Source organism: Aquarana catesbeiana, linkage group LG06, assembly GCF_042186555.1.
Source record: "Aquarana catesbeiana isolate 2022-GZ linkage group LG06, ASM4218655v1, whole genome shotgun sequence".
In the NCBI taxonomy this organism is placed as follows: Eukaryota; Metazoa; Chordata; class Amphibia; order Anura; family Ranidae; genus Aquarana; species Aquarana catesbeiana.
Genome location: NC_133329.1, coordinates 370749458 through 370766798, shown reverse-complemented (window position 1 = coordinate 370766798; position 17341 = coordinate 370749458). Strand labels below are relative to the sequence as shown.

At 42.2% G+C, this 17341-nt stretch overlaps 1 protein-coding gene across 3 annotated transcripts in view; it reads left to right on the top strand.

Annotated features, from left to right (window-relative positions):
- MBD5 (methyl-CpG binding domain protein 5) overlaps positions 1-17341 on the top strand; it is a 122381-nt gene that overhangs the window by 23146 nt on the left and 81894 nt on the right. For all 3 annotated transcript variants that reach the window (XM_073634214.1, XM_073634213.1, XM_073634212.1), the window contains exon 2: positions 11130-11217. The gene's annotated coding sequence lies outside the window, so the exon portion shown is untranslated. The remainder of the gene's footprint in view (positions 1-11129; positions 11218-17341) is intronic.

Below are 17341 nucleotides of genomic sequence, written 5' to 3'. Positions count from 1 at the left end.
TGTCTTAAGCACATTTACAAACAGTAGACAGAAAATATGTTTATAACAGTAATTGATAAAATTATATACCAAACCAAAAACACTATTTTTTTTATTATTCAAAGCAAGCTCCCCATACATCCATGTCTCCATGTTTTATTTTGCTAAGAAATACATTTGAAAGATTCCCCTTAGCATTTCTGACTGTGGCCATCTTGAGTAAGGGCAGATTTGTGTAGCATTTTCTTAACTGGAATCCATCTGCCCTCAACTCAGGCATGCAAACAGGAGGTTTGCTTAACTGAGAAAAGCCCTCCTGAAGACCCATGGGATGCATCATTTGCCTAGGCCTGGAAACCAGGAAGTAACTGAAGAAATGAAAAAGAAAATTTAAAACCAGTAAATAGTAGAGCTGCAGGATTCTGGTCAAAATGAGAATCGCGATTTTCTTGCTTAGAATAAAAAGATTAAGATATGATAAGATAAAAAGATCATGATTCTCTCACGATTATCACTAGGGTTGTCCCGATACCACTTTTTTAAGACCGAGTACAATTACTGATACTTTTTACTTTTTAAGTACTCACCGATTACCAATACTTTTTTTTAATGTCACGTGACAGTGTTTTTTTACCATTTTTTTGTTTGTTTGTTTTTTTACAATGCTTTGGTTTTTTTTCTTTTTTGGGGGGGGGAGGGAGGGGGTGGATGGTGGGTGTCTGTGTGTGTTTTGTTTTTTTTTTAATTTTTATTATTTTTTACAATGATTTTTTTTTTATTATTTATTGCAATACTTTTTTTTTTTTGTCAGCCCTGTTGGGGGGCTTTGTGAGATATCAGGGTTCTTAATAGACCCCTGAAATCTCCCCTTTGAGACAGAGAAAGAGACAGAGGATAGAGATTCCCTAGTTCCTTTCTCTGCAGCCTCACTGAAAATGAATGAAGAGAAGACAGCTGCTCCTCTCCATTCATAAATGTTTCAGTTAAGTGAATGGACAGAGTCAGTGATTACTGACTCTGTTCATACATCAAAGGAAGGAGGATGACATGGAGAGGAACAGCAGAACGGAGGGGGACACGGAGGAAAACTGGCGGGGGACAGCAGAACGGAGGGGGACACGAAGGAAAACTGTCGGGAAGAAAGGAGGGGGACGGCAGCAGAACGGAAGGGGACACGGAGGAAGAAAGGAGAGGGACAGCAGCAGAACGGGGTGGGGCAGCAGCAGCAGAACGGGGGGGACAGCAGCAGAACGGAGGGGGACATGGAGGAAGAAAGAAGAGGGGCAGCAGAACGGGGGGGGGGACAGCAGCAGAACGGGGGGGGGGACAGCAGCAGAACGGGGGGGCAGCAGCAGAATCATGGGGGGGGGGGCAGCAGCAGAACTGGGGGGGGGCACAGAGGAAGAAAGGAGGGGGACAGCAGCAGCAGAACGGAGGGGGACAGCAGAATGGAGGGGGACTGGAGGAGGATGCGGTGACAGTCAGCGGTGATCATGTGTGGGGGAGTTACAAGCACCGATCACTGCTGTATAGATCATTTCACTAAAGCAGCTGAAAGGGAGGGGGAGAGAAGCTTGTAACTCCCCCACTCACCAATCACCGCTGACTGTACAGGTGTCGGGTGAAGTATCGGGAGCATTTGCCTTGGTATCGGTGCCAGCACCGATACTAGTATCGGTATCGGGACAACCCTAATTCTCACGATGTAAAATCTTTCACATTATACTAAAAAATTGGGCTAACTTTACTGGCTAGTTTTTTTTTTTTTTTTTTTTTTTTAATTCAGTAATTTTTTCCAAAAAAATTGCATTTGAAAGACCGCTGCGCAAATAAAGCTTGACAAAAAATATTGCAACAACCACCATTTTATTCTCTAGGGTCTCTACTAAAAAAATATGTTTGGGAGTTCTAAGTAATTTTCTAGCAAAAAAAAAAAAAAAAAAAGATTTTAACTTGAAACCAACAAATGTCAGAAAAATATTTAGTGCTTAAGTGGTTAAACTTTCCTCATTTACCCACAAGTCTATTCCTTTGACAAATTGTTACAATGTTTATACTTAAGTTCCACTGCTAAAGAATGTTGTGATTCTTGGCAGACTGCCCGTTTTTTTTTTCTTCCTTCCTTTTGATGGCTGTGGCTTCAGAAGAGCAGAGAGAATTCTTTGCATAGAAAGAATCGTGAAACACTTTTGTCAAGATCGCGACGGGGAAAAAAATTGCAATAACGATTCTTGACGATTAATTGTGCAGCTTTAGTAAATATCATCTACTTTCCTGTTTTACTTATGCTAGCAGCATAAAGATTAAAAAATAGTTTGTGTTGATTAAGGGAGTAAAGTTCCGCCTCAAAGTGATTGTAAAGTCTCTCTCGTTGTTTAATTTTATTGAAAAAAAAAAAAAAAAAAAGTTATACTTGCCTGTTCTGCGCAGGGGATTTGCACAGAGCAGCCCGGATCCTCCGCTTCTCAGGTCCTCCTTCTGTGCTCCTGGCCCCTCCCTCCTGTTGAGTGCCCCCAAGGCATGCAGCTCGCTATGGGGGCAGCCGAGCTGAGTCGTCGCTCCCTGTGTCAATTCAGACACGGAGCTGTGGCCCAAACCGGTCTCTCTCTCTCTGTCTCTCCTGATTGGCTGACTGACTTTGACAGCAGTGGGAGCCAATGGCTGATTTCGCTGTGTCTCAGCCAATCAGGAGGGAGAGTCTCAGATAGCCGAGACACTTGTGGACATCGCTGGACAGAGATGGGGCTTAAGTAAGTATTGGTGGGGGCTGCTGTACACAGAAGGCTTTTTATCTTAATGCATGATCCTTGTGCCAGCATTGAGCAGCTGCAGGGGAAAAGGGAATCGGTACCAGAAAATGCAGACCCTCCTGTCACTGTTCTTCCTCTTTCAGCTGCCCAGTACTCCCTGTGTGCAAGGGTTTTGCCACCAAGTACTGTCATGTTTTGTGAAGGGGTCGAATACTTATCTCACTCATGCACATCAAATTGTAACTTTTTTTTTTTGGATGTTTTTGTTGTTCTGTCTCTCACTGTTAAACCTACCATTAAAATTTATAGACTGATCATTTCTTTGTCTTTGTCAAAATCAGCAGAGGATCAAATACTTTTTTTCCCCCCTCACTATGTTCTTAGCTACTAATTGTATAAATGTCTCTGTATACATTTTTTTTTCCTCCTGTATTATTGCTTAATATTTTAATAAAAGTTTATTGAACTAAAAAAAAAAACTTGACGAGCGTTCTAATCATTCTGCACTCGATCCAAAACTTAAAAAAAATGTTTTGACTTTCGTTAAACTAGCGGTTCTAAAGGCTGACTGTTTTTTTTACCTTCATGCATTGTATCCATGAAGATAAAAAAAAGCGTGTGCAGCGGCCCCCCCAAACCCTTACCTGAGCCCCCTCTGATCCAGCAATGTTCACAACCCCACTGCTGTCAATCACAGCCTAAAAGGTGTTCTAACTCCTGTCCACTTCCATACCTGAATCAGATATCATATTTGAGCTTCCCAGCCTTTAAAGCTGGAGCGATGCTTTTACAGCTTCAAAAAGTTAGGACGACTCATGTGATTGGACATGTAATTGCCTTGTATGCTTTTACAGCTTTGAAAAGATATGTGCCCCTCTGTGTGCAGTTTATTTTCACAAACTCGAATGGCATAAAATGAATAAAGTATCGACTTCTACTTGGAACCTTGTGTAAAGGAAACTGATGAATGCAAAAGAGCATGAAAACTTCTTATCATGTCTGCACTGGGACTCCAGCACTACAAGGATACAGGGATAACCATGAATCGCTATCAATTATTATAGATTAGAATCTATGCATCTTATACATTAAAGGGGTTGTAAAGGTTTGTGTTTTTTTTTTTTTTACCTTAATGCGTCCTATACCTTAAGGTGAAAAAACACCTGTCGGTGAACCCTTGAATTTGTCCCACGGGGACACACCATCTCTCTGCTAGGGGGTTCTCAGTTGTTGATTGGCTAGATTGATAGCAGCGCAGCCATTGGCTCCCGCTGCTGTCAGTCAAATCCAGTGACAGGGCCAATTCCTGCATTCAGTGTCCTAGGAATGCCGAATGCTGGACTCGGGAGCGCGCCTGCAAGTTAACAACCCCCCCCCCCCCCCGGGAGAGCTCTTCTCCCAGGGGGTTATGTGATGTGGGGAGGAGCCGAGAGAGCCGCCGAGGGACCCCAGAAGACGAGGTTCGGGGCCACTCTGTGCAAAACGAGCTGCACAGTGGAGGTAAGTATGATATGTTTGTTATTTTAAAAAAAAATGCATACTGTATATGGTACAGATTGTACAGGAAACACTAATTGGCCAATAAAGTATGTACCATTGTGTACCAGGAGGCTATCGGTGTTCCTTCAGCCAATAGAAGCGTTATAGCTATATTATTGTAAGTACAGTATTAGGAGGGGGGCTGTACATCCCTATGTGTGATTCTTACTGTATCTTTTTTGACTTGTGAGCATCATCCTTTTGTGTCGGCACATCTGAAATAAATTGCCTGCTTTTCAATACATCTGGAGTTTGACTGATCACAGGAGAAGAATAACACTTTAGTGTCAAGGTATTCCTATACTAGCCAGTCTCTTTTGGATAGTTGAATATAAAGTACCTAGTTGCTATGAGGAACCTTTGTTTCTATCATTATGTAGAATTCCAACTCCTTCTGCATTGTTTTTGCTTTATATAGATTGTTCGTATTGTGAAATGCAGATTTTGATTTATATATTATTAATGTAATATCCTCAGAATAAGTTCATGTGCAGAATCGCATAAGTCATTGTTTGACAGTTTGTGCTGTAGTGCTGCATTCTTGTTGGCACAAACATCGGTATGAATCCTGCATATAAATTCTCTGTACGGACGTTTGACATCTGCACAAGCACTTCTATCGGATGTGAGTTAAAAATATTCCTATACTAGCTCTAGGGGCTTTGAGTTTCCCCAGCAGCCTGAAAAAATGATGGATGGGTACAGGTCAGCTCCAGCCAGGATAAAAATTACTAGTAAACCTGGATAAAATCAGGATATGTGAACATGCTCTATCCTTTGTAACTGTGAGCTACACAAGGCCATTGAAGGTTACGAATAAAATGGACTTGTATTTAAATGTACACATGAAGATTTGTTATGTCTTGCTGGAATGGACTGAAAAAGAGGAATAAAAAGGCTGAATCTGTTGCCTTTCTTGGAGAAAATGCTGCTCCTGGTTTGTTCCAGTGCTGAGAATGCAACCAGAAGTGTAGGCGTTTGGTATATTGTGAACACTTGAATACCAAATACAGGCATACCCCACTTTTAAGTACACATAGGGACCAGAGCATGTATGTAAAACGAAAATATACTTAAAGTGAAGCAATACCTTTTTTTTTTTTTTTTTTTTTTCACTTCTCAATGCATATACTGCATTGCAATAGTCATTTACAGGCATTACTTATTACCTAGGCAAGCTGTCCGACCCCAAAATCAGATCTGTTGTAGTCCTGTCTCCCCTCTCGGTGCTCCACAAGTTTGGTCTCCCTGTCATTTATGGTTCGGGAGCAGTGCCATGTCAAGCTGATAAAGATTTCCCATAGACGCCAATGGGTATGTAAAGCAGGGTATGTCTGTAATGTGTGTGTGTGTGTGTGTTAGGTGTAGTCCTGGACTCTGAACTCCCCTTAAGCCCCACATCCAATCACTGTCCAAATCTTGCCGCCTCAACCTCCGCAACATCTCCAAAATATGCCCCTTTCTAACCAATGACACAACAAATCTCTTAATTCACTCCCTGGTCATCTCTCACCTTGACTACTGCAACTTCCTACTCATCGGCTTACCTCTACATAGTCTATTCCCCCTTCAGTCCATCATCAGTGCTGCTGCCAGACTCATCCACCTTACCAACCTCTCTGCCAATCCCTCCACTGGCTTCCACTCTCCCAACGAATTCAATTCAAAATAATAACAACTTACAAAGCCATCCACAATTTAGTCCCCAGCTACATCACTAGCCTAGTCTCAAAATACCAACCAAATCGTCCTCTTTGTTCCTGCCAAGACCTCCTGCTCTCTAGCCCCCTCATCACCTCCTCCTTTGCTCGCCTCCAGGACTTTTACAGAGCCTCTCCAATCCTATGGAACTCCTTACTCCAATCTGTCCGATTTATCTCCTACTCTATTAGCTTTTAGACGATCCCTGAAAATCCTCCTCTTGAGAGAAGCCTACCCTACCCACACCTAACAACAGTGTTTTCATTTTCTCAGTTCCCTTTTTAGTTCATCCCTCACAGTATATTACCTTTTGTTTCACTTGACCCTAGATTGTAAGCTCTGATTCATCCTGTATTGTACCTGTACTATCGTTGTAAAGCGCTGCTTTACAACATACTTTTACTCCCCCCCCCCCCCCCCCCCCAAAATTAAAGTGGTAATAAACCCAAAGGTAAAAACTTTAAAAACTTTTTATTTTGCAGCTTGCCAATCCTTGGGCTATTTTTGAACCTTTATGCACCTTGGGAATATGCGCAAAATTTCACTTTCCTGACACGTGTGGAAATGCGCTGCCCTATAGTAGACACGTGCATCTAACGTGTGGCAAACCACATGGTGCTGTGCAATTTTGAAAAAAGAATTGATTGGGCTGCCCGAAACGCACTCCCATCACACCTCCATGGTGTGAACGGAGCTCTAAGCCAGCCATAGATGGATCGAATTTCTGGTCTAGCAGGGACCTGCCGAGATTCAATCCATGAATGGGAAGGCAGGTTGTACTGAAAGTGGAACTTTAGGACTGTTTGAATGCAGAAGAGACATGCTTTGTCTCTTCTGTATAGAAGTATAAGTATAAAGTTACTTATCTGCCTGTCTGCCACTGCACACACAGCTCACTGTACAAATTTGGCAATGCGGATTCTGACTAAACTCCCAAGCATGCGCTGGAGTGATGTAATCCCCGCCTGGCCAATGACATTGAGACCTGGAAGCCGGTCAGACAGGGAGCTTGGGGACGCCGCATCACTGGATCCTAGGTGAGTATTGTTCCACTTGAAATCGACCTACTTCAGTGCAACCAGCCTGTTCGATTTTTGGAATGCAATTTCTGCCAGTGGCAATAGCCACTAGCCGTAATCATTTGTGTTCTACTGACCGGAAGGCTACCCGCATCTCCATCTCCCCCACCCCCCTGCAATGTTTCCTGGTACTGGCATGGTGAGTGCCATCAGGTAGAGGGGATTGAGACCAGCTGATCTTCTTCTTGTTTCTGACGCTGAAGCGATGAGTGAAACGTGACTTTTGGATCCCTGTGTTTTCCCAGCCTGTATGGCTTGGGAAGAAACAAATGCAGTGCAACAGGGGTCTTCTAGACCCCTTATGTACCATTAAAAAGAACTTGTCACCAAAAAAAAAAGCATCACATTTTACATGTAAAAAAATGAAACACCCAAGCACTTATGAAAATTAAAATGAGGCCCGTCCACATACACGAACGTTGATTGCACTACACATAAATACTGCCACTCACACCAGAGTGAGAGCAATAATTCTTGGCCCATTATTTATGGCAAATTGTAAACTGATGACCTGTAGGGGCTTTTTCAGCGTGGCATATGAAAAATATAGGATATTAAAATGGTTCTAAAGGCAATAGTTTTTTTACCTTAATGCACTCTATGCATTAAGATAAAAAACCTTCTGTGTGCAGCAGCCCCCCCCCTTTTATACTTACCTGAGCCCGATCTTCCTCCAGCGATGTACACGAGAGCCTCGGCTGTCCGAGAACTCTCCCTGCTCATTGGCTGAGGCGCCAGCAGGCACCATTGACTCCCGCTGCTATAAAAGTCAGCGAGCCAATGAGAAGAGAGGGGCGAGGACGAACTGTGGCTCCATATCTGAATGGACACAGGCAGCAGCTCTGTAGCAAACCTGCTTGGGTGCCCCCTTAACAAGCTGCCTGCTGTGGGGGCAGTAGGGAGGGGCCAGGAGCTCCCACCAAGGACCTGAGGAGAGGAGGATCTGGGCTGCTCTGTGCAAAACCACTTAACAGAGCAGGTAAATATGACATGTTTGTTTTTAAACAAAAAAAAAAGACTTTAATATCACTTTAACGTTTGTCTCTATTTTAGACCCCTTTCACACTAATGTGACTTTGGACATCAGTCGTACCCCATGATTCCCAATTATAACCATTCATATCTGTGCGACTTCAAAGCAGTCCCTGTACTACTTTGGTCCGACTTTGATGTGAGTTGAGGTCCATAGACCTCAAGTTTACAGAGGCATTCCCTGAAATTGCGGCAAAATCGTGTGACTTTAAAGTTCAGTGTGAAAGGGGCCTTAATGGTTCATGGGCGCATGCAAATTTAAGACTTGACATGTTGGGTATCTATTTACTTGGCACAACCTCATCTTACAAAAATAAGAGCACTTTGTCTTAAAGCTTTACTTGTTAAGTTTGGCTGCTGTTCTTTTGGTAAAACTGTTGCGGTCATTCAACCTCCACAGTACTCTAAAGCCTCGTACACACGATCGGATTTTCGGACAGGAAATGTGTGATGACAGGCTGTTGGCGGAAAATCCGACCGTGTGCATGCTCCATTGGACAATTGTTGTCGGATTTTCTGCGGACAAATGTTGGATAGCAGGTTTTAAAATTTTCCACGGACAAATATCTGTCAGATTTTCCGAGCGTGTGTACACAAGTCCATCGGACCAAAGTCCAAACACGCATGCTCGGAAGCAAGGACGAGCCAGAAGTGGCCAGTCTTGTAAACCAGCGTTCGTAATGGAGAATTAACATTCATGACGTGGCAAATTATGAAATCTAGAAATGCAGCGCACGATTCTCTTCTTCTTTAATGAGATAATATTGAAGCTGCTTTGCTGGTGATACTGATGGAGTTAACTAACAAACTAATTTTCAAAGGCTTTTTTTTTTCCTAGTGATATATATATATATATATATATATATATATATATATATATATATATATATATATATATATATATATATATATATAGTGAATATTTTTTTTTATTTTTTTTGGGGGGGGGGGGGGGGGCAAGTTACCACAACACCATTATCACAAAGTTTTTAAGATCAAACATACAACTATGTTGCTGTCCCTTGTCAATTTTACATTGTATCTTTTCTAAATGTAACTGCCTACTCCCAAACGTCATTTGAAGTAAAACACATAGCCAAGTATTTTTCTACACAATTTTTTTTATTGAAAAAAAAGAAAACAAATAAAATTAGACATGCTATCTGCCAATAGAACTTGCCCAAAAAGTGCATTCTATGCATCCAAAAATATAACAAATCAAATCATTATTCAACCAAAAAAATAATGTCAAAGCAATAACTCCAAGGCCAATAATAAATAACACGTTATCTCCTCCGATTCCGCAACATGTCTGGTTGATGAACGACTGTTCAGAAACAAACTGAAAAGCGTGAAATGAAAAGCGCGAATCAACACTCGCCAAACTTCTGCTAACACGAAATTAGCAGAAGGGAGCCCAAAGGGTGGCGCTGAAAAACCAAACACCAATTGTGTGCCATTTGTATGCAAGACAAGTTTAGGCCAACGCCCTTCGGACAAGTCCATGGTCTGATCGTGTGTACGAGGCTTTAGTCATGGGTCTCCAAATGTTCTATACAAAGGGCCAGTTTACTGTCCTTCAGACTTTAGGGGAGCCAGACTGGCCATCGGGAGTAGAAAAAGTCCCAGCATCAGTTGGCTCCATTGTTGATGTCATTGGGTGAGATTGTGCCCCAACTTTGGTGTCATTGGTAGGAATGGTTCCCCATCATTGGTGTCATGGGGCTCCCATTGTTGGTGTCATTGGAACTGTGCCTCTATGTTGGTGTCAGTGAATTAAACAGCGCCCCAGGGGCCGGATAAAATCAAGCAATAGTCCGGCCGCAATTTGGAGAACACTGCTCTAAGTGATGGACTTCCATGCTGAGAATTGTAATTTTGGATGTGGTACATTGATCATAGAGGGTCGCTTGTTGTATACATCCTCCATTCAGAAAAATCCTTTTTTTTTTTTTTTTTTTTTTTTTTGCTAAATGCTAGGCTTTCTGTGATTGGAAAAGGGACAGATGGACCTCATGGTTCCACCCTTCTCTACTACAGAAATCCTTGCATCAAAAGGCAGTTATGCTTTTGCCAGCAGCCTCTCTCCTGAAACCTCTTTCTCGTAAAGGACAGATTTTTCAATAAAAATGCAGGATGTATGCAGAAATTGGGAGGATGCAGTCCACAGTGGAGGGAGCACATTTTTTTTCCACATTTAGTGTTTATCTCTGAAGGACAATGACAACTAAAGGATCTGCTTTTGAAATTTGTTATTCTTTTAGGCCTCATGCACATGGGCATGGGTGTATGAATTGTATGCTCAAAATATGCTGGATTTTTTTTTTCTGGCAGAACCTGTACGCGTATTTGTGCAAGTATGTCGTTGAACGTTAATGCATTCTATTGGCCAGAATATTTTATTGCTCACATGTGTGCATGTTGATTATGTCCATAAACACATCTCAGAATGCAGAAAAATATTTGGGGAACCTGTTTTTACCATTCTGGCACAATCCCCTAAAAAAGCAATGTGGGAAGAAAAATGTTTCCCATTAATCTCCTAAAATGACGGGGGTTCATGGGAGATGGGGATTTTTAAATGTGCCCAGATAATGGTAAATGCTCACAAAAGGTCCATATAAAATCAATAAATTCTATTTGTACAAAACCTTAAAACAAAAGAGCTAATCATCCTCCTGAAGAACATGTTGTGTATTCCACTTAAAGATACAGAACAAAAGTTCCACATGGATAAATCCCAAGAGGTGTATGAATCTGGATCGATGCGTTTCACCCAGAGTAAGGGCTTCTTCAGGATCCAATCTTTAGATATTCTGAAAGCTAATAACTGATAGATAATACAAATAAGAAATCAGTACAGAGAATGAAAATATATCCATAGACTAACAAAAAAGTGCATTTACAGCCATTAAAAAACAAAAATAAAACTCTGCCTCTATGAGCATTTTTTTTTTTTTTTTTAAGCCCTTAATGTGAATGTTTTAAATGTGGATTATGCTTTAGTTTTTTTTTTATTTTAATGAAATACAACTCTTCTGCCTTTCAGAAATGTAAGAAGAAATGTGACTATTCATTTCGGTGGCATGAATGAAGAGAACTTCTCTTTGGAGTACGCATGTTTGGAGGGAAACCAGGTGGGTTCCAAAAAGTTGTTGTTTTTTGGTTTTTGGTTTTTGTTCTTTTTTTTTTTTTTTTTATTTCTTTAGAAAATTAAAATGACAGATCAGAATCTCCTTCAAGAACCACTCAACAATACAGTGCTCTTTCTCTGCAAAACCAAACCTACCAATTTTCCTGCTTTCCATAACCGTTCCATTCATGGTATGCTTCTGGTCATAACTGTTAGTTTTCTGTGTGCTTATGTCAGCTCTCGACCAATCTTTCAAGCCCCCAATTATAGTGGATCACTTGTGTAGCACCATGGCAACTGCTGACCTACATAGAAGCTTAAAGTGTTTGTTACCCCAACACTTCATATTCCTGATGTGTGGCTGCTGTACCATGTACTGTTCTCTTTGTATTGCTTAATTTGTGTGAAATCCCTGTTCCTGCCAGTCCCACTGCTTTCCTAATAAACACTAGGCATGAAAGCATAGTGTGGTCAGTTCTCTAGCTGTGCTGGGAACTCAGCCTGCTATCCTTTAATGAAGCTGTGTGCTGCTTTTTCTCCTCCCCCAGCTCTTATGCAGCTGAGAACAGAGGGAATGTGATCATTTACAAAAAAGGGGAAAAAAGTATTTGTAAATTGTATTTTATCTCTAAACAAATATTTTGCATTTCATTTCTGTTTTAAACTCGGTTGTTTTACAAGGTGATCGTTTACAATCACTTTAGGCTGACCATATTTGGATCGAAATTCAGCAGGGTTGACCGATCGACTTGGGTTCAACCAGGCTGTCTGAACTTTTATGTACGATTACTGCCAGCTATAGCTGCTAGCAGTAATTGTCTCGTTCTGCTGGCTGGAAGGTGTGTCCTCTTCCCCCCGCCAGGGAACACAGTAGCTCTGCAGTAGGCATTCCCCCCCCATCAACACTAACTGTGTTGATGGGGGAATCAAGTGATTTTAATTCTTTCCACCTGTGGTAGAAGGAAAGAAAATCAAATCATCTATGGGCTCCCCTAGATGGCACTGTCCTTGGCTATAACGCATAGGAGGGTTTCATTCCCCTTGCATGCACTACTTTTAAAACTGCACTGCACCCAGCTCTCATGGTACTGTTACCATGCAATCTGGTGCAGGCAAACAAAATGCGTTTGGGGTGTTGGGTATACATTGACACCTGCAGCAGATCGCACACCCAGTGCATTTTGGAAGCGGTGCAGGATATGTGAACGGAATACAGGTTTCCAGCACTAATGGGCCCTTACTGATATTATATGTGTCAAATATTTCATTACCGAGATATCACTTTGGATGTGCTTACTACTCGTATGCAACTGGACTGGTTCTGTAAGATCACAGGTGTTTTGCTGTATGGTGGGTTTTTTTTTTTTTCAAACAGCTTCTTCCGCTCTGAGTGTCAGAAACTGATTCAGCAGGAAACTCGATCACCTTGCTTCAATCGCCATGGAATGTGTAAAGACCAGGGTGGATTTGATTTAAGTCAAGTCGATTTCAATCATGATTTAAATCACTGGCAAAATAACTTGATTTAAATCATAATTTTTAAAGAGCAACTGTCATTTCTGTCCCACAGCGGCTCCTTCTCTGACCCGCTGTTGACTCACCGACAGTCTCGTTCACTTTAATGGGACGGCTGGTAATGCGGCAGTGACACAACAAGGCGAGGGATGAGTGGATGCCCGATAACGGGCAGTGCCATGATTGATCTGAAATGACAGGTGCTTTTTAAATGTAAGGACTTATTCTTGCTGGTAGTTAGAATCTTTAATATTTGTAAACAAAGCGAAGGTTTCCTATTTAGAATAATAAGCTGTCAGGTTGGTAAAACAGCGATATCAGAACCGATTCAATCATACAGTTTTCTAGTGTACATAGATTTGCAAAACAATGGGATAGAGGAATATTCCTGAACTTTGTTTTATCTCATGGTTACTGTAACATTGTGTAAATGCATCAATGCAGTCCATGTTATCTCAGCTTGCAGAGCTTGGATTGATTGAATGAGCTTACTAAAAATGTAAATATTGCAGAATATACAGCCTATGCTACATAACTAAGCTCCCTTTCATGCTGAATAAACAAAATTATTAATGTATCTTAAATAGAAAACTATCTTTAGATAGATTTTTACTCCAAAAGCATTTTATTAAAAATAAATTTGATAAAAATCAAAAAAATCGAGTTGGATCAAAAAAATCTGATGATTGATTTAAAAAAAATAAAAAAATAAAATTGATTTATATCCACCCTGGTAAAGACCGATGTTGACTGCCCATGTAGAGAGTGTTGTGTTTTATCAATGCTGGGTTATTTTCCTGACACTATATAGAACTGAGAAAGCAGTTTTGGATAAGCAGATATATATCCGACATTACAGAACACTAGCAGTTCTGATTTTGTTGCCTCGTTTTACTGAACGTGTCAGCTAACAGAACAACTGCCTGCATAGGAATGCAACAGATCTATTTGAATTATAATTTTACAGTTTTTGGTTCTTGTACATGCATAGCTGTGATGGTTATTAGTGGCTATTGTTGCTTATTTTTGGCTAATTGTGGGTAGGTGTTCTACTCTAGTTGACTTTTCTGTTGTGATGGCTAGAACATGGATTTTTGGTCTTGATTAGATAGCGTCATGTGATTGGGTACATTAGACCAGTTAAGAGGGGGTTCTGCTTGTTAAATATCACAAAAAAAAAGTTTTATTTAAATCAGTGATGGTCAACTTGAAAAAGTATAAGGCTGGGTTCACATATATGCGAATTGGATGCATTTTAAACTGCATCCAATTCACATGACGTGAATGTGACCGACTCTCAATGGAGCCGGTTAACACGTGTCCGGGGCGGCCACGGTGCTGTTTCAAAAAGTGTCCTGTGCGTTTTTGGGTCCCGTTCCGGTGCAAATTCAGGCAAAAATCTGCAACTGAACTGGTGAACAGAAACGCACCTGGCCCCGACTGTGGACCACAAGCGAACATATGTGAACACAGCCTAAAAGGCCTTAGGTGTTGCCCCCAACACTTAGGCCGCACAATAGCAGCACATTTTTCTGCATTGTGACAAGTTGGTCAACCCATTCAAAATAAATGAGCTATAATGCACCTCAACATCCTAGAATTTCGGTCCTGCTGCAATTTTTGCAGAAACACCAAAATACACACCGTATTCTACGTACCATAGCAACCAGAAACACAAGCAGGGATGCATTTCATTAGTAACTGTGACAGCAGTTCTGTAAAGGCTGTAGGATTGGCACCCTCCACGCACCCTCCACTCTTTCCGGGAGGCCCACGATACGGAGGTTATTCCTCCTGTTGCAATTCTCAGCATCCTCTGCCCAGGCTTCCAATGCCTTCACCTTTATCTTCAGAATATGAGGATCCGCATTGTGGTCTCCAATGGTGTCTTCAGTGCAGGAGACTCTCTGCTTCACTTTGGTCACACGCTGTCTGAAGGAGTCCAGGTCTTGCCTAATGAAGCCAATATTGGTCTGGAGGTGGTCAATCTTGTCCATTAGTCATTTGACAGGTGGCAATGGTCTGCATGACCGCCACAAGATCCGCCGAGCCAACGGGTTGTAGATCCTCTGTCTTTGTAGCCATGTGTGTAGTAATGGCGCTGGGGTCCAGGTTTCCTGCTAAAGGGGATCGCACAGCTAAGACACCTGTACAGCTTGTAGGAGGCTGACTCTTCCCCTTGTCATGCCCTGAGAGCAGTGTTGAGGCAAGGGAGTAGAATCCAAGGTGTTGGGTAATCACCGCACCTGAGAAATGATGTGGCCAGAGCGTCCTCTCCCTGCGTCATCTTGGACACACCCCCTTCAAGATAAACATCTTTAGTTAAATGATCTACATAAGCATATGCTAGACCAATGTCAGTCAAGGCACCCTCTATAACTCGGCACAGTCTTGAGGCACCCCATTCTATAATGTAAAAAACAAAAGTAATAGTTTTACATATATTGCAGCAGAATCCACACACATGGGGCACCTAAAATTAGAGGTGATTTATTCTTCCAAAGAAAATACAACTTTTTGTGCACTGGTACTGACTTGTATCCCACAGTTTCTGTGCCTAATTCAGCTAATGTGAACCCAGTGCTGACCAAGAGGGGCAGGGGAGGGCCAAACAAGGATGCAGGTGCCCGATGACGTCATTTGTTGTTACAAGACCGGTGACTAGACGGTTGTTATGGGGCACAATGGAAACCTGTGGCTTTGTATAACTAAAATTCAGACTTGATCCACCCGCTGGCTTGTTTACTATTATTGGGCATTTTTTAGGCATTTTGCCAAGGCACCCCTGAAGAAACCTGAAGGCACCCTGGTTGAAAAAGGCTGTGATGGACTGGTTTTTTTTTGGAAATCAATTGCCCTTCCTGTTAAGAGAAAACAAAAATGATTTTCAGATCATTTAAACAGAGGCATGCATCTGCTCCCCTTCTTAGCCATTCTATCAGCCAGGGTCCTGGCAGGGACGATCTGCATTAATAGTGTTTGAAAACTGCATGAGACTTCCCCAGCCCCTGCCAGGATCTTGGCTAATATCAGGACTGGGCATGGGGAGCAGCCAAGTGTAGACTCTCAGTAATGTCAAAGGTAATTGAAAAATAAGGGTCTGATGATGCCAATTCTCTGTCTTAATAAGAATGCCGGGGGACTAACCAGGAAGAGAATTAGATGTGTTACCTGTCGGGCTCTGTGTAAATGTATACATATTTCAGCCTTGACCTTTGCTGTTTACTTGGAGATTCCCATTAGTATGGGGTTCTGAGTCTCCTGATTCATACTAAATTGCACCATTTAGATCTCCTGTTAACATTTCATAAATATATTCAATTTGTGACTGTGCTGAGAAATCGGTTTATGCCGGCAAATAGACTAATCGCAGTTTACTTGTAGTATATTAGGGAATGTGGGAACACTAAAAAATGAGATCTCTTTTGCAATAACAAGGTATAAGCAATCTGTATTGTGAGTATAAGTTAAAGTGATACTAAAGTCTTGTCCTTTTTTGTTTATACAAAAAAATGTCATACTTACCTGCTCTGTGCAGTGGTTTTGCACAGAGCAGCCCAGATCCTCCTCATCTGGGTCCCTTGCTGGTGCTCCTGACCCCTCCCTCCTGCTGAGTGCCCCCCACTGCAAGCAGTTTGCAATATGGGGGGGGGGGGGCGCGTGTGAGCTGCTGTGCTGTGTCCATTTAGACACGGAGCCGTGGCTCGGCTTCACACTCTCTCTCATTGGCTCACTGACTTTGCCTTTTGCGCCCGCTGTGTGTCTCAGCCAATCAGGAGGGAGAGTCCCGGGCAGCCGAGTCTCTCTCGTGCAACATCGCTGGATCAGTATGGAGCTCAGGTAAGTATTAGGGGGGCTGCTGCACACAGAAGTTTTTTCGTTTTTTTTAAACCTAATGCATTAAAGGGTTTGTTAACCCATCTACACAAGTCTAGGCCAGCCCCTCTATTAGAGGCTGGCATAGCACACTGTCATTAGTTTAAAAAAAATGAGCGTTGTAAATACCTAATAATATCACCTGTATTCAGGCTGGTCGCATCGCTCCCAGCCTCTTTCCAGCTACGATGCATGTCTCCTGAGGGAGGGGCCTCTAACGTCAGCTTGGGAGATCACGTGACCACTAGTCTCCTCTGCCGAAGCAATGTATCGTAACTGTAAAGCGGCCGCGAGTCACATGACCGGCCTGAAGACAGCTGATATTGGGTATTTACAGCGCTTGTTTTTTAAAACAAATGACAGTGTGCTATGCCAGACTCTAATATAGAGGCTGGCAGTAAAAATTTGGCAAATTTATTTTAGAAGAATAGCGGCGGGAGGGGCAAGGCCGAGCCGGAGACAAACACAGAGGGAGGGGATTGACAGGCAGGAAGGAGGGGGGAGAGAGGAGAGCGGAGCAGGGCAGCCTATCACAGAGGGAGGCACTTTGGCCGCGGTGATCAGGGCAGAGCTGCCCTGGTTATCGTGGTCTGATTTAGAGAGGGCATACAGGAAGTGGTTGGTTTAGGGTTTTTTTTTTTTTACAATTTTTAGAGGGGGGCAGATTACATAGCACAAGCGCTGTGCTGTGTAATCTACTTTAAGGGACCAGAATCTGCATTTTTTTTTTTTTTGGG